Source organism: Typopeltis vanoorti, chromosome 23, assembly GCF_054136105.1.
Source record: "Typopeltis vanoorti isolate ZY-2024b chromosome 23, IOZ_Tvanoo_1.0, whole genome shotgun sequence".
NCBI classification, from domain to species: Eukaryota; Metazoa; Arthropoda; class Arachnida; order Uropygi; family Thelyphonidae; genus Typopeltis; species Typopeltis vanoorti.
The window spans coordinates 33,060,097-33,080,968 of NC_143571.1; the positions used below are offsets into that span (position 1 = coordinate 33,060,097).

The following is a 20,872-nucleotide window of genomic DNA, read 5'->3' on the forward strand; positions in this document are numbered from 1 at the left end:
ATTGAATAAGTGATGTTTTTACGTACATCTGCATAAAGGTATCTAATTCAGTTGCCGGCATGTGTAGTTCGGATATATGAAAATTGACAAAATCAAAGCCATTAAATATGTTTATGCAAACAAGTTCTTTGCGCAATATATTTAATAAATATAACACAGAACTCTAACAAATGATGGATTATATAAGTAGACAAAGTAATGAAGTATTTACCAGTGAAATGAAAAGGTAGACCTGGAATGGATTGGACATATGCTGTGTGAGAATGGAGAGTCTTGTATTGGTTACCGGAATGGAAGAAGAAGAAGAAGAAGAAGAAGAAGGCCGAGATTAACTTGGCGAATAATGACAGAAAGCGACAGGCAAACTTATTTGCAAGAATAGGAAATAAGAAATAACTGGATCCCAACTTCTATATAGCAGGCATGGATTGGTTAATTGCGTATGTTTTTCTGGTCGGTTTGCTTGTTGGATGAAAACCCAGCTAATCTCGAAAGGGACCACTAATTTACCTTCGCTCAAAGTCCTTATAAAACTGTCACCTTATAAAACTCCTAGACTGACAGACTGAATTCGTACGCAAATTTCTCAAACCAAAATGCATTGTCGTTATCGACATGGCTCATGTGAAGAAGATAAATAGATTTGTTAACTCTTACTGGGCCTAATTTCATGAACTTCCATGTGCAGGTGTTGTTTTGAGTACAAAGCTATTGTTAAATTCGATAATGTGTATTATTTGAATCGAATGATGTTTTCATATTTCGCTCAGATACGACTTTATCATCAGTATAGAAAAAAAAAAAAAAAAAAACGACAAATCATTTTTTCTGTTTTTTTTTTTTTAATATTTTCTACACTCATGGCATATTATTTATAAAAAGAATTATTCTTAATTTTAATTGTATATTACGAAACAATTTTTCACTTTTTACTGTTTTACAGAAATTGACAGTTCATGCACCATTTATTATTAATTTTTTTCAATGAATTTACTTTTCATTAATTTCGTTGACATTTTATAAATAAATTTAAATTTATACTCGCAGATTAGACGAACATTTTCTAAATCACTGAAAGTTTTCGCCGATTCGAGTTACATATACATATATATATATATATGTCTCAGAAATTTTAATTTATTATAAGCAAGTGTTAAAAATAACACCTTTATAATTATTCATGATTATATGAAATATAACTTTTCTCAAATTTTTTAAAATTACTAAAATTTTAAAAGGGGCACTCATTGGCGAACATTGTTATAGATCAGGAGTTCCCAACCTTTTTGTTTCCTAGAGCACATCCTAAAATACCGATAGGGCGACGGGCACCATCTATTTTTTCAAGCAAATTTTTTGAATTCTTTTGTTAAATGAATACATACAAAGTTTACATTATAATCAAATGTTTTATTACTTAAAAGTTTACATTATATAAAAATTTAAATATATATATGTAAGTTAGTGTGATCTTTGGCATTTCATTGGCCAGTGCTTCATAATTAGGAGAATATGATGATATTCCAGTTCTTAAAGTGGAATGAACAACTTCGAATGCGTGTCTACTTTACATTGTATGCGTTTAATACTCGTCATGTGTCATTAACGCATGCGTCTTATAGCATGCCATGAATTGCATGGCATGCATTTTTTCCAGTACTCTGTCTAGCATTTTAGAGTGCGTGTGCATACTGGAAAAAATGGGATAAAAAGTGAACTGCAATTTTATTTTGGTGTCTGAAATGAAACAACGTAAAGGCGTCACTTCATCGTCCGAATTTAAATCAGAACGACTGCCTCTCGTTTTTTTACCACACACCATTAAACTTTTAATTAATGATACATTTAATTAATAATATAATGTTTGTTTCATCAGTTATGCTTTTGCGTTGTGTCATCTATAACATCACGTGGTTCTCATTATTTGAAACCAATCTATTGTTCGTGTTCTACTTAGTATTAAACTGCCGTTTGCCACTGATGATAGCAGATACTCCAACTACTTGGCTGGAGAGCAGATACGCTAACTACTCGTATACAATATGCAGATCTTAAACTTTAATGCCAAAAAGTTTCTTCTTTTCATGCTTCTTTATTAGGGCTTTCAAAAGTTATTTTAGGCGGTCTCATAAAAGACCATAGTAATAATGTATCACAGGTATTAAAGAACGTGTGGTAAAGCAGGCATGCGGAGGCAACTCGTAGCAAAGACGGATCAAGCTCCGTATGTTGAAACGTTTAACACTATTAAACTTTTATAAACATTTTAAAAGTGTAATGTAACTAAAAAATACGTACAAAGACAATTTTTCCTTCGAGCCTTTGCCAACAGTTCAATGAAAGCACTAGGATTTATAAATTTATCTATATCCAGAAACCTTGTTATAAACGACACGGCTTTGTGAGAAAGTATAGTAATAATTATACTTGGACATTCACAGATGGAGAAATGCCTAAGGAAATAGATCACGCGACTACCAGCGAAAGATTGTGCAGTTGCCAAAAGCAGAAGTTATAGAGGAACGAGCATGGGTTAGATCATTATATAGCGGGTTCCATTCTTGATATCCAACTAACTTAACAGCATATATTTCACGAAACAAAATATTTAGCGTTGATTTAGAATAGCTTAAAGAAGACTGCGGGAAAAAAAAAAAAAAAGTTATATTTTGAAATATCACAGGAAATAAGGAATGGATTAATAATATGTGCAAACTGACTATAAGACAAATTAGCAAGAGAAAATTGTGAAAACATAACACCAAAATGATACAAATGCATATCTAGGATATAAAATTACGATGCAGAGAAGCTACTAGCTCCATTGCTGTTTTCTATATACATGTCGGACATCCAACACAATCCGATGTCTTCCATCTTGGCCCTGTATGCGGACGATACAGCAATACTAACCAGATCTCTCCGACCCTACTTCGTTACCAAAAAGCTTCAAGTAAACCTTCTAAAGCTGGAGGGTTGGTTCTCCAAATGGAGATTGGAAGTCAACCCCCAAAAAAGCTCAGCCATTCTTTTCTCGAAAAGGCCAATATCTCCTGCAGGAGATGTGTTACTATTCAATACTAAAATTCCCTGGCAGACAAAAACAAAATACCTGGGTGTAATTCTCGACAAAAAGCTATCTTTCAACCAACACATCAAGCCTACGTGCGCACAGGCATCTAAAGCAATTGCTCAGATCTATCCGCTAATTAATAGAAATAGCAAGCTCAGCAACAGAATCAAATTGCAACTATACCAGATGATGATTCGTCCTATAATCACCTATGCCTCTCCAGCCTAGAGCCATACCTCTAATACTAACATTATCAAAATACAGCGAGTGCAGAACAAGTGCTTGAGAATGATTCTGAACGCCTCGTGGCATGTTAGAAACAATCAACTCCACAGAGACTCAAATATTCCCTATATTTTCTCTTTTCTACAATCCTTAGCATCCAAGTTTTTCCTAAAGACGTCCACACATCCCAACGATTTGGTTCAACAAGCTGCAGCATACGATCCAACGGATATATTCAAATATAGAAGACCAAAAGCTATATTAGCCTCCTTTAGTGATGCATAATCTCCATGCCCATTCAGGGCGAGCAATCTGCTCATAAATTTTACCTTCACTGTAACCACAACAGATAGCGAGGAATATGAAAAGCATCTTGCTTCAACCCTAAAGTCATAAATGTCAATTGTCAGTCAAGCTGCTTTTTGACAGGAAAATCTTGCAAATTAATGATATACAGTTGTCTCATAAGCTGCGAAAATACAGGATAATAATTTAATAAAATAAAATACAATAGAAACAGGGGGTAACAAAGTAATAAAAGATACGAGCTCTATAACAAAATCCTTAAAAGTTCAGAAGCCAAAAACATATATTTACATAAACGTCAGCCGCAGTTAAATAGATGGTCAGTTTGACTACCTCTGATGTGGATAGTCATATTATATCATTCAATTCAAAGGGGGGGGGGAATGATGGAAAAATGGAAGAAATATTTTAATGAATTCCTGAATTTTTGAAACTCCTAGAAAAGGATCAGAACTGATAACCAAGAATATGAAGCAGAAATTGTAAAACCCACGTTGAAATATATTCCAAGTCAGTTATAATAAAGCAGCAGTGTTGAGGGGATAGTGGAACTCCTACGAAATGAAAGAAGAGAAGAGCTTCATGAGAAAATTTATATAATTTATCGAAGTAATATGGAAATTGGAAAATATGACCAAAATTGGCCCCAATTCTTCATCTACAAGAAAGGAAATCAGAAGGAATTTGAAAATTACAAGAGGATGTTGCCTTTAATGTGATTCTATCGAACATCATACTGAAAAGAATAATTTTATATGCCACGAACATCATCAGAGAATGTCAAGCTAATGAGCTAATGGATATCAAGTGAATATTGACCAAATATTCACCTAGGCAGATTCCGGGGATAAATTGAGAATTCACAAACACGATATCAGTCAGTTTTGTGCATTTTCAAAAAAAAAAAAAAAAGTTTATATGTGACATAGTCAATTCTCCATACTGCACTGAAGGAATATGGAATATCACAAAATAATAAATCTCACAAATGCACGCCTTAGTACCAGAAAGCATAGGTATCGTGATAGCTCACAGATTTGTGTAGTTAAATTGGCGAAGTTAAAGAGTTTACTCTACTTTTGCCTGGTTGATCCCCATTGGTCAGTATAATATCCACGGAAGATCGCATTCCACTTCTAAATATAATCATTGCTTACTAGAGAGTGGACATCCATGTGCGGTTCGATAGTGGATGGGTGCAGAGTTCGAAAGCTGGATTTCTTGAACATCCTTCATCCTCAAATTTATTCTGACTCTCATAGGCCCCAACCATGTCCAGAAACCAGTGATCCATTAAATGATATCAAAAATAAAATACGTCAGATATGTCCAGTTTTCCTCATAATGCATTTAATAGGTGGAAGCTTCAGGGTCTCCAAAATCAGTTAAAAGTCGTCCATTCAGAAGTTCCTTGAAAACAGCTTTAAAAAAGTTGCTTAAATCTCAGCTTCCTCCGCCACCTCCGAATTTCACAGCTGGAGATTACTAAGAGACATTCACCAAGCATCCGCAATACCCACACCCATCCACCTGCATCTTACGATTACGTTCGATGAGTATGGTGGGTTGTCCACTGTGGGTAGCACTTGCAGTTGACTCCCTGCGCTTCCATCTCAGTATGGTATCACCGATTGTTGATATGGGATGGCCCTATTTTTCAACAATTTGCCGAACAGATAGGCCTGCAACATAGCATCTCATCACAGCACCTCTTTCAAACTTCGTCAGTTCCCTTCTCGTAGCATTTCACCCGGACAGAGTTGCAGTGACTTGGGGGGGGGGGGGATCATATTCCTCCAATTTATACCGGCTATAAACATAACTCATTACATGACACGATGCACCTTGCCCATGGGATGTCCGTTGACTTCTTTACAGGCAGTAAAGTATATTAACTTTGGACTTTGCACACTATAGCCACATATGCTGGGGCGCATTCCGAACTTAGCAAATGCTGGCCCAATTGGGATAATATTGGTGGGTGCTCAATTTAAGATCATTAGGTATTGGGACCACAAATGTTTTCAAAAATTTATCAGGGTCATACTTATGCACAGGCGCACGAGGCTCGAGCTGGGGACACACGAGCACTTTACCGCTCTGTCCCTCCCGCTTCGGGAAAAGCGTAAGTACGACCCTGATTTTATTAGATTTTAAATTTCTTGCTTCGTGGATATGATTAGGCTCAATCGACTTAAGGCCAGCCTGCTGGTCCTCCATAAATCAACTCTTGAATGTGTGCATGGATGATTTCTCCTGCTATCTTGTACGCCATACTTTCGATATTCACAAATGATCCAAAACGTTATAACTACCTCACCTGACTGCGTATTTAGCTTTCTTGATCGTTAATGGTCATGATTAACTGCTGTATGAACTACCCTACTGGGATATAAACTGACCAGTAAAGGGCCAATTAGGTTTCGTTTCCTATTACTTCGTGTTATTTTTAAAAATTCCTATTTGTCAGTTGTGCAATATTCTTGCCAGTGCGATTCTGATACTAAATTCTTCTCAGCTTTTTCCTTTTATCATTGATAATTGATCCCAAGTATTTAAAGAAAGATTCTTGTTCTAGAATTTTACCCTAAGGCTTGATTACCAATGTTTTTACATGACGAGTTGTGATCATAGTTTCGCTAATTCCCATATTCCTTTTCAACATATCTTCGTTGCAGATATTTAAATTATACCAAAAGTCTCCTCACCCTCCGATTTTGTTCATAATACATCATTTGCGAAAGCTAATTCCGAGAATTCCACTAGTTTCGCCAGCCAGTGACATATCTAAATCATTACTCTTCATGAATTATTATGTTTGAGTTTAGAAATAACAACCGTGTTTGACTCGAGTTAGCTGAACGCCTATCTTGTAACTGCCTTTGCTGCTACATTAATGAATCCCAAAAGATCAAAATTATTGCAGATTCCTCAGGTTCTTAGTATTCTCGTTCCTTATTATTATTGAACAGTTCGTTCCTGAGGAGAAAAACAAGTATCCTATGACGTTATAAACTCGCTTATTATAAAAAAAGTCGAACATAAAAAATTTTAAGCAACATACCATTCAACCTATAGCAAGCCAAAAGTCTATTTTACCGGCGACACAAGTTAAGTTTAAGGGAGATGGTAAATCCCGTATTATTTTACAGCCGGTTACGAAACTCGGATCTGGGTAGTGACCTCTTCTCATAATGTAAAACAGTAATACAACTCCTAGGAGCTGCGTTTTACATTATGAGAGAATATGAAGGACAGTGACGGAGCTTGCTCCACCTTTGCTCCGAGTTGCCCTGGTATTGTACTACCCAAGTGATTACTTACACTTGGGCTCGCCGATAGTTTAATTTCGGCATGAAACTAGGATTTCGATCCGCGTTTCGCAACCGGCTGTAAAATAATACGGGATTTACCATCTCCCTTAAACATAACATTTAACCTGCCATCTACGCTATCAGCAAAATGACCTTCTGAAGTCCTGGTGTTAATATATTTCTAAAGCCTATTTAATTAATCAACTGAATAAATAAATAATATTTCGTTAAATCAGATATTCTGTTTTTAGATTATATACAAGTATACAAGTAATAAATGGTTAAATTATGTATTCTGTTTTCAGAAGTTGTAGAATGTTATTCCGCTACTGACATGAGACTTGAAGTGATATTGAAATGAGACATACTAATGTTTCATTACACTCCATGATTTATTGTGTGTGTGTATTATTTTTTATTTATACTTTTATCAGTACAGTAACGAGAGTATGATGCGCCTGTGGCAAGTGTCTAACTTGCACCCCCCTAGCCCAAAAATGACAAAACTTTTGAAAAATTTAAATGTAACAAGTTAAATTTTACTAAATGCAATATGTTAAATACTTTCTATTAACCCCATCAAAATGAGTTGCAGTGTGTTGCAGAATTTGTGTGTCGAAATCGGCGAATTGCCGAAATTTAAAAATACAATATAATATAGCGGACTTTTTATATCTATTTATTTATATTTATATTTATTTTTTACGTTTTGCTACTTAAAACGCCTCTTTCGCTACGCCCTCGTTACGGCACTGACTTTTATTACTGTCTTCCTCCCGCAGCGAGATATGCCACGAGGTATAAACATTTTTATAAACGAAATATTTAGAAAACAAAGGATTTGTATGTGATTATACTGAACTCGACGTCATGCTCTTAAAAATAATATTATTTAAAATTTATAAAATAATAATATATTTATAAAATTATGTTATAAAATAACAATTCACATATTAAGTAATTTTATAAACTGAAATCATTTTAAGTTTAAAGAATTGGTTTCTCGAAAATTTACTCTTAACACTGAGTACACCATAAATAGTCTTATTTAAATGTCATCTAAAATAATATTTCTCAAAAAATTTTGTTATCGCTTCTCGGCCTTTTGGCTCAGATCAAGTGTGTAGTATATGTTCTCGTCAGCTTAATATCTGACGGGCTCCGATTTGGAGCCTAGGTATTAAATTGATTTTTGGAATTTGGCAAAGTTAAAGAGCTTGCTCTACTTTGTCACGGTTCACCAAGCTTTGCACTCATGCTTGGATGAGCCCTATTTAAAAATAAGTCAGTGGTATTTTAAGTACGCTTGTTGGCTAGTTCAGCGGTTAGTGTACCGCCTATCGGACGACACTGCAAAGTACTACAACAAAATCCCGTATTATGTTATATTATATATATTATATTATATATATATATATATATATATATATATATATATATATATATATTATATTCTATTATTTATTCTACAGCCTGGTACGAAACTCGGATCATAATCCTAGAGTTTCATGCCGAAAAAACTATCGGCGAGCCCAAGTGTAAGTAATCACTTAGGTAGTACAACACCAGGGCAACTCGGAGCAAAGGTGGAGCAAGCTCAGTCGCTGTCCTTCATATTCTCTCATAATGTTTTTACATTATGAGAGAATATGATGAGACCTTAAAAAGGGTTGAAACCGCTCTGGGTAGTGACCTATTCTCATAATGTAAAACAGTAATACATATCCTAGAAGCTGCGTTTTACATTATGAGAGAATATGAAGGACAGTGACTGGGCTTGCTCCACCTTTGCTCCGAGTTGCCCTGGTGTTATACTACCTAAGTGATTACTTACACTTGGGCTCGCCGATAGTTTTTTCGCCATGAAACTCTAGGATTTCGATCCGAGTTTCTCACCCCGCTGTAGAATAATACGGGATTTACCATCTCCCTTAAACTTAACTCCAAAGGTACTGTTGTACCATATACATCCAGCAGCGATTATTCCAAACGCCTCTAAATACTGCATTTTATTCGTTTTATTTATATTTGTATTGTTACGAGTTAATCAGACTGCACTTATGCCTTAGCCTACACATGTAAATCAACATCCAAAATAGTAATAAATAATAATAAAAATCTGGTGGTTGATAATGCGATGGAATTAATCTAGAGAATGCTTTATGAAAACCCGAGGCGTGGGGGGGATAATAGAATGGGGGGGGGGAGAGTCCAAACAACTAATATCCTTTTTTGAGGTCTACCTGGCCTTCTCTTTCCAACTGGATTATATTTTATTATTTGTTTAGGATATCGGGTGTTGGCCATTCGGTTTACATGTTCTATCCATTTCTGTTTATAATTGTTTAGTTTTTCTTCTGTTGATTTTGTTTTTAGTTCTTTTAAAATGTTTTTGTTCCTTTTTTCATGATGTGTATTTTACAGTTAAATCTCATTTCACTTGTTTTTATTCTTTGTTTATCTTGTTTGTTTAGTGCCAAAAATTCACTGCCATATAATAATGTGGGCACTGCTAAAGTATTGTATATTTTCAAGCGTGTTTCTTTTTGTACAATATTTGGATCGAGTGTTCTATTTATCAAGCCTATAATCTGTAAACATTTTGAAGTTTTTAATTTTATGTTCTTTCTCTCCATTGATATGATATGATATGATATGATATAAGATAACTGAAAGTATTTACCACGCGATATATTTGTCAGGCGAAACACATATTCGAATAACGACGAATAACATTTCTGGCTAGATGGGTGAAACAAAATTGCTTTTCCTATTCCCCTTTGTCTGAAATGAAAAACTTTGAATGGAGTGTTTATAAGACACATGCTCGCCCAGTGAGGGCAGTGAAATTAGCTGTGTTCAGCTGTACTTAAGATATGTTTTGGCCTTTTATATTTGTAGCTTTCCGCTTCATTATATTCCGAAGCTTCCTTGATCAACGGGTTTGGGTGGTTGCTAGTCTTGGTAAAGAACTTCACTGCTAGATCTAGAAGAAGGGAAGAGATGTAAGGAATGTTGACTTCTCTATGGATCTGGGTATTTCTGATAAACCAAGGGGCATCCATCATCATTCTCAGGCACTTATTCTGCAATCTCTGTAGTTTTAGAATATTTGTATTTGCGGTGTGGCTCCATGCGGAAGACGCATAAGTGATGACCGGCCGAATCACCATCTTGTAAATTGTTAATTTTGTTTGTGTATCCAAATTTGCTTTGTCTGTTGATTACAGCGCAGAGTTGGGCTATGACCTTGGATGTCTTTTAGGTAATGTGTCTTATATGATTGCTGAATAGAAGTTTTTTATCCAGGATCACTCCGAGATATTTGACTTCTTATTTGACACGGAATCTTAACTCCCAAAAGATGAATGTTCTCCATATTGTGGATTTTCTTCCTTGTAAACAGTATGGCTGAACTCTTCTGTGGGTTAACTTGAATCCTCCAGTCTGCCAGCCATCTCTAATATATGTATACTAGTTTGCAATCTTCTAGTTGCCAGTTTTGGGCTCAGAGATCTTGCCATTAATGCAGTGAATGTTGTTCTCGGGTTCAGAGGGATATCTGCTACGTAGATTGAGAACAGGAGAGTGGCCAGAAGAGAGCCCTGGAGTACTCCTGCAAAGACCCTGCATCTGGACGAAATCGATTCTCCGACCCTGACCTGCATATATCTGTCTTTCAGGTATGAGTAGAGTATTCTTATCAACTTGATTGGAAAGCCGAACTTTATGAGTTTGTAGAGAAGGCCTTGATGCCACACTTAGTTAAACGCCTTCTCTGCGTCGATGAAGATGGCAGCAGTACTGATTTTCCAATTGAAACCTTTCGTAATGATTTCTACTAACCTTGGGATTTGTTGAGCTGTACTATGGGCCTTGCAGAAGCCAAACTGCTCGTCAGGCAGAACTCCTAACCTATCCGTTTCTGCTTGGAGTCTTGTGAGGATCACTTTCTCTGTTATCTTTCTGAGACTGGACAACAGGCTGATTGGTCTATAGCTCTCAGGAAGGTGAGGGTTTTTTCCTAGCTTCTTCAGTGGCACGATGGTGACTGTTTTCCACGCAGTGGGAAGATACTGAAAATTGCATTGGTAATATTGACGAGATGAACTATGGCCTTTCTTGGGAGTAGTTTTACTATTCGGTTAATTACGCCATCAGGTCCTGGAGCCTTTTTATTATTTAGGTGTGTGATGTGTGACGATATTTATTACTTCAACCGGAGTAGTCGGAGTGATGTGTTCAGAATTAACAGTGTGCTGCCATAAAGTTGATCTAACATGCCGGTGAATTTTGTACATAAGGTTAATATTAAGGTTTGCATAAGATGGATTGCATTGAGATTCAAGGTTATCTATCAGTGCTTCAGCTTTCTCTTCATCTTTGTGAACTGTCCCTTTCTTTGTTTGTATAGGGGGTATGATTTGCTTTTTGGTGCGGATGGCTCTTAGGAATTTCCAGACGGAGTGATCTTCAGTCTTGATGTTAGCCAATTTGGATTCCCATTGGTGGTTTCTGTAGAGCTTCACGTACTTGTCTATTTAGGTTATTCAGTATTGTTTTGTCTTGTGGGGCCCGGATGTTGTGGTATCTCTTTCTGGCTTTTTTTTTTTCTTCTGATTTGATCCATGATTTTCTCTGGGATATGGTTGGTGTTCTAATAGTATTTATGATGTTTATTTTAAAAGTCAATTAACTGATCAATATATTTAATATTAAATTAATTTAGTTTAAAGAAAATATGTAATATATGAATTATTTAATGTCATTTTATAAATTAATTACCGTGCGATTAATGCACGTGATATGATGTAGAGGTGGTGTAAGAAATATTGTAAAGAAATGACAATGAATATATGTTTTATGAATGTTCGTTTGAGTTTCATAAAATCAAAGCTTTTTTTTTTTTTTCTTTCTTTCTTTCAGAGTCATGTTTTGTGCTTAAATACATTTAGAACATCTGTTGAGAATGGGAAATGGGAGTTTCTAGGGGAAACAGCTGATCGGGTTCACTATAACCGATATAACATAAAACATTCAGTGATTTCTGCTTGTTGGGGGAGGGGAGGATTAAATTTTGTCAGAAAGGAAAATATGCATGGGACACTGTCCAAAAGAAGATAAGAATTGATCTTTTAACAACCACTGTTAGTGGGAGCAGTTGTCGCTGAGGTATTTTGGTTTGATTAGAACAGTAACAGAGAATTACTAATGATCTTAAAACAAACTGTACTGTTAAATTGAACTCTACGGATTAAGCTCACTTGCACGTATGCAAATCCTAGAAGTATTGGGAACGGACTTGGAAAAATTGTGGCATTCAGTACCGTCGACAGGGTGTAGCATAGAGGCAGCCTGCCCCACAGCGTGGCTTAATAAGGCTTAATAATGTTCAACCATATTGCGACAATGTCTGTCGCTACGCTAACAATTCCTGTTAGTGCACCAAGTGCGGAAATAAGTGTTTCCAACTTAAACTGATTAAATATTATTTGCGAACAGCAATGACCCAAGAAAGATTGGTTGGTCTAGCAACTAAATCAATAGAGGCGGACATTTGCTTATAATTCAAATTTAGAAGAGCTTATAAATAGTTTTATTGTGCGATATCCCCGTAGAGCAAACATTTAATTAATATTATTATGTATCGTTTTGCATTAATGTTTCTCTTGTAATAAAAACAAAAGAGCAATTGGAGATTTTCTTATATTTTTTGTCTTATAATCCATCAGGGGCGATATTTAATTGTTTGTCTCAGGGCGCGATCTAATCTGATGATGGCCCTGGTGGCATTAATACATGTAATTCAGCCTAGAATTTCTGGAATAAGTCAGACGTGGCTGACATAGAATGACATTGTGACAGGCATAAAAACTCCTCTTTACAGTTTATATTTGCAGATTTACAAGAGATAGAAAATGAGGTGGAATTTTGTTAGTGATAAATAACGAGTTGTATTTGTTAAAAGTTAAAAACTTGGAACGGAGGGGCATTAACATTGATAATATTTGGTGCAAAATTAAGATAAACGAGATAGAATATTTGGTAGGGTGTATGTACATCCCATGTAGTACTGGAGGAGATGAGAGTAAAATGGTTCAAGAAATAAAATTAGCAACTGAGAGGCTGTTAATTATTGTGTTTTAATTATAGTAATATTGACTGGGAGCAGGAAAAGTCACATAGTAAAGAAAAGAAGTCGTTTTCAGTTACTAAGAGACTTATTTGTCACAGCATGTGGTCAAGGGTACACGAGGGTCTCTTGCGTCAGATTTAGTGATAACATTACAGGATGTAAAGCGAATGAAGTGAAAGAGTCTTGAGAGAATGGTTAGGAGACTGAGAAACTCGGCAACATTCGCTGACGTGAGGAGCTTGTTGGGAAGGAGATAATTAACGCTTGGAAGTTGTTAAAAGAACATTTGAAAGCAGGATGTCACCCTCTGTTCGAAGATAAAGTATATATGATGGAACAAAAATGGATTGAATTGAATGGATGTAGAGTGGATCAGTAATGAAATTCGAAGGGAAGTACATAACAAAAACATTCGTATAATGAATATAGAACACGTTCTAGGATAGTGACAAGTGTGATGAGAGAGAGAGAGAGAGAGAGAAAGAGAAACTGGAGTGAGAATATTCGCACAATATTTGCTGTAGAAGAATGAATATTGTTCCTAATTTGGCTTGGATTTCTTTATCGTTAATAGTCATGATTCACTGCTGTATGTACTACCCTACTGGGATATAAACTGACCGGTAAAGTGCCAATTGTGTTTCGTTTTTTACTACTTCGTGTTTATTTTTTTAAAAAAATTCCTATTTATCAGTTGCGCAATATTCTTGCCAGTGCAATTCTTTAAAGAAGGATACTTGTTGTAGAATTTTACCCTGAGGCTTGATTACCAATGTTTTTTCATGATGAGTTGTGATCATAGTTATTGTCTTGTTTTCTTGGTTAATTCCCATATTCCTTTTCAACATATCTTCGTTGCAGATATTTAAATTATACCAAAAGTCTCCCCACCCTCCGATTTTGTCGATAATACATCATTTGCCAATTTCGAGAATTCCACTGGTTTCGCCAGCCAGTCAGTACAGTAACTAGGGTATGAAGCGCCTGTGGTAAGTGTCTAACTTGCGCCCCCTAACCCAAAAATGATAAAAATTTTGAAAAATTTAAATGTAACAAGTTAAATTTTATTAAATGCAATATGTTAAATACTTACTATTAACCCCATCAAAATGAGTTGCAGTGTGTTGCAGAATTTGTGTGTCTAAAGCTTATAATTAATATAATTTAAATTAATATAATTAATATAAGCGTATAATTAGTATAATTGCCCAAAATGAAAAAATACAATATAAAATAGCGGACTTTTATATCTATTTATTTATTTTTATTTTTTATATTTTCTACGTTTTGCGTTCCAAATCTAGTTGCGCCCGTGGCGGGAGTCTCTTTCGCCACGCTCTCGTTTACGGCACTGCCAGCCAGTGACATATCTAAATCATTACTCTTCATTAATTATTATGGTTGAGTTTAGAAATAACAACTTATTTCTAAACAACTGGAGTCAAACAACCGCGTTTGACTCCAGTTATCTGAATGCCTTTCTTGTCGCTGCCTTTGCTACTACACTGATGAATTCCAAAAAATCAAAATTATTGCAGATTCCTCAGGTTCATAGTATTCTCATTCCTTATTATTATTGAACAGTTCGTTCCTGAGGAGAAAAACGAGTACCATATTACGTTATAAACTCGCTTATTATAAAAAAAGTCGAACATAAAAAATTTGCAGCAACATGACATTTAACCTATAACAAGCCAAAAGGCTATTTTACCGGCGACATAAGTTAAGTTTAAGGGAGATGGTAAATCCCGTATTATTTTACAGCCGGTTACGAAACTCGGATCTGGGTAGTGACCTCTTCTCAAAAAGTAAAAGAGTAATACATCTCCTAGGAGCTGCGTTTTACATTATGAGAGAATACTAAGGACAGTGACGGAGCTTGCTCCACCTTTGCTCCGAGTTGCCCTGGTGTTGTACTACCCAAGTGATTACTTACACTTGGGCTCGCCGATAGTTTTTTCGACATGAAACTCTAGGATTTCGATCCGAGTTTCGTAACCGGCTGTAAAATAATACAGGATTTACCATCTCCTTTAAACATAACATCTGTGATGGAACTTGCTCCACCTTTGCTCCGAGTTGCCCTGGTGTTGTACTACTCAAGTGATTACTTACACTTGGGCTCGCCAATAGTTTTTTTTGGGCATGAAACTCTAGGACAGAGTTTCTCAAACTTTTTCTACGACGGAACACTTCACAAATCCTGAAATGTTCACGGAACACCGTGGTTATTTTGTAATGTATTAATTAATAATTAATTGGTAATTTAGCTTATTTTATTGTTAATAAAAAATTGGTAATTAATTATTGATTGATAAATAATTATTAATTAATAATTAATTACTAATTAATTATTAATTTAACTAATTTAAACTAATTTGTGCTGATTTTCATTGACATATCCCATTCTGATCACCAAAAATTTATAATATTATTATAAGTACTTATGAGTGAATGCAGACTTTTTCTCCTGTGCTGGTTTTGTAGGTTAGGTAAATATAAATAAAATAAATGAGTAAATCTAAGCGTTAAGAAAAAAAACAATCATTTATTGTCAAATGTTAATTAGTAAAAACAAAACACATAAAAATAGTAAAACGTATATTGCAAATTAAGTTCTTAATGACTCCGATGTTTTGGGGTCTTTGAATTACAAATTCTTTTGATATCAGGCACAATATTAGAAAGTTCAATTCTCATATTTGGTGTAGCGTCGAATCTGTTCCTGGACTTTGATTTTGTTGCAACATAATATGAAAATCCTGCCTCGCATAAATATCTCATTGTAAAAGGAAGTAAAACAAAAATAGCTAGTTTTGATACGCTTGTCCAGAAATCATTTATTGGCAGTTCCTTGTATTTTTGTTTTAAATCAGAGTCACTAATTAAGTCAATTAGATTTTCATAATCACTTGCGGTGAACCCTGCTCGTTTAGCTGTCACTGTAAATGGATTCAGAACCCAGGAATTGTCCTCACTGGATTTTGGAAAATATTGCAAAAGGGTTGATTGCAAGTCATGCAAGTGTTCTAAAATTACGTTAGATACTTCTTCATTTACTTTAGAATTTATTTCAGTCAAAAATTCATGCAAGGTGGGAAAACATTCAAAATTATTCTTTTCAACCGTAGAAATCCAGAATTGCAACTTCCTATCAAAAGATGCAATATCTGCCATATATGCAAGACTCACAACCATGAATAATTTCTTAATAATTCAATAAAATTTTGTCCTAAATTATGTGACATCAAGAAGACCATTAACTCACTACGAAGCTGTTCATCTGGATAGCCATCTCACTTCAGTATGTAATAAAAGTGTGTTATGTGCACTACCCATTTCAACGCACAAAATTTTAAATAATCTGAATTGAAGTGGTCGAGATTTTACATAGTTTATCAATTTTACGGCTTCATCCAAAATAGTTTTTAAATATGTAGGAATTCTTTTTGTTACTGGTGCTTGTCTATGCAAAACACAATGACTTTTGGTGGTGTAGCTACTTGCAGGATATGTGTTACAACTCCCTTCATCTTTTCTACCTTTCCTTGAGCACGATTTGTACAAATATCAATACATTTTTACCAACCGATTTCCTGTTTTGTAATATAATTATTAATACAGTTGAATATATCTTCTCCGGTAGTTTTTTCTTGTAGATGTTCGCACATGTCTTCAATACTTTTATTAAATATGTAACGAACAAACACTAGTAATACAGCGAGTCCTGCGACATCCGTAGATTCATCAATTTGGAATGAATATTCACTACAGTCTAAGTCGATGAATTACTCTTTTTCTATGTCAGCAGAAAGATCGTTGATGCGGCGTGAAACAGTATCATTTGATAATTGTACTGCATCTATTTTTTTAGCAACCTGCTCGTTTAACATGCATGATACAATGTCTTTCACACAAGGCTTAATGAGCGTCTCACCAATTGAATGAGCTTCACCATGAAGTGCAATTCGGTAACTCACTCGAAAAGATGCCTCTGTTGCATTTTCAGTTGAAGCAATTGTAGCCATTTGAAGTTTAGATTTTTCTAGCGAGTCACGTCGTCTCTTAAAAAATGTATATATTTTCATTTGTAATCAGTGTGTTTCGTTTCGAAGTGCCTACGAAATTTAGCTGGAGCCAAAGAACTGTTTACTAGTATTTATTACATAAAACATCAGGAGCATGTGTATTGCCAATACACGTAAATCCATAATTTAAATAACTTTCATGGTACTTCCGTTTTGGTCTATTCTTAGATGACTCTTATTCTTTAATATTAGCTTTTGAAGAAACCGCCGTTAGCAATTCCATATCTTCCTCCAATCTTTAAATATTGGAGAAGATATGGAATCAGTAATATTCAAATTCCAATATTTGTCACAGCTATAATAAAAAAAAAAATAGAATTGTGTTGTAAAGGTAACTTTAGTATGAAAAACAATAAGATTATAAATAAGAAATGTCGAATAATATAAAAGTAAATGAATAATGCAAAATAGTGAAAAAAGACTGCAACACACAAAAGTAAATATGAATTGTAATAATACTTGTAAGAAAAGTACTAAACCGTATCAAATAATGTAAAAGCAATTGTAATAAGAATGATTTGATAAAATGTTCAGTAACAAAAATTAAACAGTTCGAAATAAATCAGATATTAATTATAAAATTAGTTAAAAGAGTAAGAAGAATTTTTTTTAAAAAGCCGCCTCGCCTTCTCCCTGTATACGGGAATATAAAGACGTTAGCTGATTTTTTTTTTCCGAGGGCCCGCCCCAACAAATTTACTCATAAATGCCTTTCCAAATTTTTTTAACATTCATACATTAACATAAGTATTAATAATTAATTATGGCATAATCATAAAGAGTATTAGTACACTTATGTATACTGTGTGGCATGTTGACAAATATAAATTACATTTAAATTAGTTATCAATCACTGGACTAATGAAATCTTGTGGCATGTCGTAGTTTCTTCGGGCAAACATCATTAAATTAATTTGTGCTGATTTTCATTGGCATATCCCATTCTGATCACCAAAATATTTATAATATATTTATAAGTACTTACGAGTAAATGCAGACTTTTTCTCCTGTGTACTGGTAGTATTTCCCTGCTTTTGTACATCCTGGAGATGTTTGTAGGCTTGAGGTGGATGACTCACTATCTGTTCCATCACAAACACCTTCAATAAGAGATTTCTCAATACCAAAATTAAATAAAGTGCCTTGTCTCTTATTCATATCAGATTTTAACTCTATAATCCTATTACTTTTAAAAAAATCACGGCACTCCGGTTTCAGAACAAGCACTTACACACTGCAATACGAACTTGCGAAGAAAGTATTCAGTATTACTAGATTTGAGAACCGGATACAGACTACCTTGATCTTCAATTTCAGTGGAAAAATTTTCTTTATACTTCCTTGCTGATTGGTCACTGATATTTGCAACGCAGGTGTTATTTCGTTCAGTTTTGTGAACATGCTTGCGATTGTTGTAATCGGCTTGCAGGCAATTTTTATGATCGGTCATAAACGGCGGTATTCTCTTTCCCGATTGTTGAAAGATTTCGATGTGTGAAAATTAACGATAATTCATGAATATTTCCATGTTTGAAAATATGCTGTTTGGTCACTGGCATTTGCTACACAGATGTCATTTCCTTCAGTTTTGAGAACAGAAGATATGAAACCAATTGTTGTAATGGGCTTTCAACCAATTTTTATGACCCGTCATTAACAGCAGCATTTCCTTTCCCAAATGTTGGAAGGTTCGATGTGTGAAAATTAACGATACACAGATGTTATTACGCGTTCTGGGTCTGGGCTTTTGGACATATTCACGAATATTATTCTCCTCAGAATATTTTTATTATAAATTATTTATTCATGAAAAATGCTTTAAAAACTAAAATGACAAATTCCAGAACTTCTCGCGGAACACAGTTTGAGAAACCCTGCTCTAGGATTTCGATCCGCGTTTCGCAACCGGCTGTAAAATAATACGGGATTTACCATCTCCCTTAAACATAACATTTAACCTGCCATCTACGCTATCAGCAAAATGATCTTCTGAAGTCCTGGTGTTAATATATTTATAAAGCCTATTTAATTAATCAACTAAATAAGTAATATTTGGTTAAATCAGATATTCTGTTTTTAGATTATATACAAGTAATAAATGGTTAAATTATGTATTCTGTTTTAAGAAGTTGTAGAATGTTATTCCGCTACTGACAGGAGACCTGAAGTGATATTGAAATGAGACATACTAATGTTTCATTACATTCCATGATTTATTGTGTGTGTATTATTGTATATTTCTACTTTTATTACTGTCTTCCTCTCGCAGCGAGATATGCCACGAGGCATAAACATTTAGAAAACAAAGGATTTGTATGTGACTAGACTGAACTCGATGTCATGCTCTTAAAAATAATATTATTTTAAATTTATCCTTGATCCAAGTGTAAGCAAACAAAGTTTTCGCCTGAAGTATTCAGGACTGAGTCAAATCGTAGTAAAAGTGGACCAAGCTCTCGTCGCTACTTGTCTTAGTATCTCAAAGCATACAGTGCTTTGCATTATGGGAGATACTAAGACAAGTAGTGATTTGAGCTTGGACCACCTTTACTACGAGTTGCCTCGGACCTGAAGATACTTCAGGCGACAACTTGTTTGCTTACACTTGTATAAAGGATTAAACTAAATTTCTTATAGTCTAACCAAGTGGGAAAAAACTTCGAATAATATTATTTAAAATTTATAAAATAACAATTTACATATTAAGTAATTTTATAAACTGAAATCAATTTAAGTTTGAAGATTTGGTTTCTCAAAAATTTCCTCAATAATGTGTACACCATAAATAATCTTATTTAAATTTCATTTAAAAACTAATTTCTCAGAAAATCTTGTTATCGGGGTTTGGAGTGAATCAATCGACCGTGAGATGCGGTGATTGATTCATTCAATCCAATACCCTTGGAGGGTAAGGGATGGCAATTCTGTAGCCAATGAAGTTCTAACTGAGGCTCGGCTATTGCTGTTACCCTCCTGCCATGATCAGAGCCTTAATAATCTTGTTATCGCTTCTCGGCCTTTTGGCTCAGATCAAGTGTGTAGTATATGTTCTCGCTCAGCTTAATAACTGACGGGCTCCGATTTGGAGCCTAGGTATTAAACTGATTTTTGGAACTTGGCAAAGTTAAAGAGCTTGCTCTACTTTGTCACGGTTCACCAAGCTTTGCACTCATGCTTGGATGAGCCCTATTTAAAAATAAAAGTCAGTGATAACTAAGATGTACAGCCAAATAGCTATTTTTCTGGTGGAGTTTATTAAATATTAAATATTAAATTAAGTGGTTAAAAATCCCTTATTATTTTACAGCCAGTATGCGAAACTCAGATCGAAAACTACGATCTAAGAGTTTCATGCCGAAGAACTATCGGCGAATCCAAGCGTAAGTGACCACCTGGGAGTACAACACCAGGCAACTCGAAGCAAAGATAGAGCAAGCTCTCACTATCCTTGATATTTTCTCATAATGTAAAAACACACAGCTCCTAGGAGAGAATACTGCTGTACATTATAAGGAGAGGTCACATACTCAGATCGGTTTCAACCTTATGTATAGGTGAAGAGAGCGCTAAAAATAAGACGATCCCGAAAGATCTCCCAACTCAGCGTTGTTCCACTCAATGACAGGCTCACCACGTCACCGAGAAGAACTTCTCAGCATTGGCTCTACCCAGTGGCAGGCTCACCCCACCACCAAGCAGAGCCATAATCTTAGCGGTGGCCCCACTCAGA

General features: G+C 35.0%; 1 protein-coding gene and 2 non-coding genes across 4 annotated transcripts in view; all 3 read left to right on the forward strand.

Moving 5' to 3' along the window:
* Window positions 1-20,872, forward strand: part of LOC150093755 (uncharacterized) — a 96,647-nt gene that overhangs the window by 20,362 nt on the left and 55,413 nt on the right. The window lies entirely within an intron of this gene.
* LOC150093756 (U2 spliceosomal RNA) lies at window positions 8,008-8,195 on the forward strand. Its single transcript, XR_016550392.1, has one exon. It is a non-coding gene; the product is annotated as a U2 spliceosomal RNA (small nuclear RNA).
* On the forward strand, window positions 20,147-20,335 carry LOC150093757 (U2 spliceosomal RNA). The gene has a single exon (XR_016550394.1). It is a non-coding gene; the product is annotated as a U2 spliceosomal RNA (small nuclear RNA).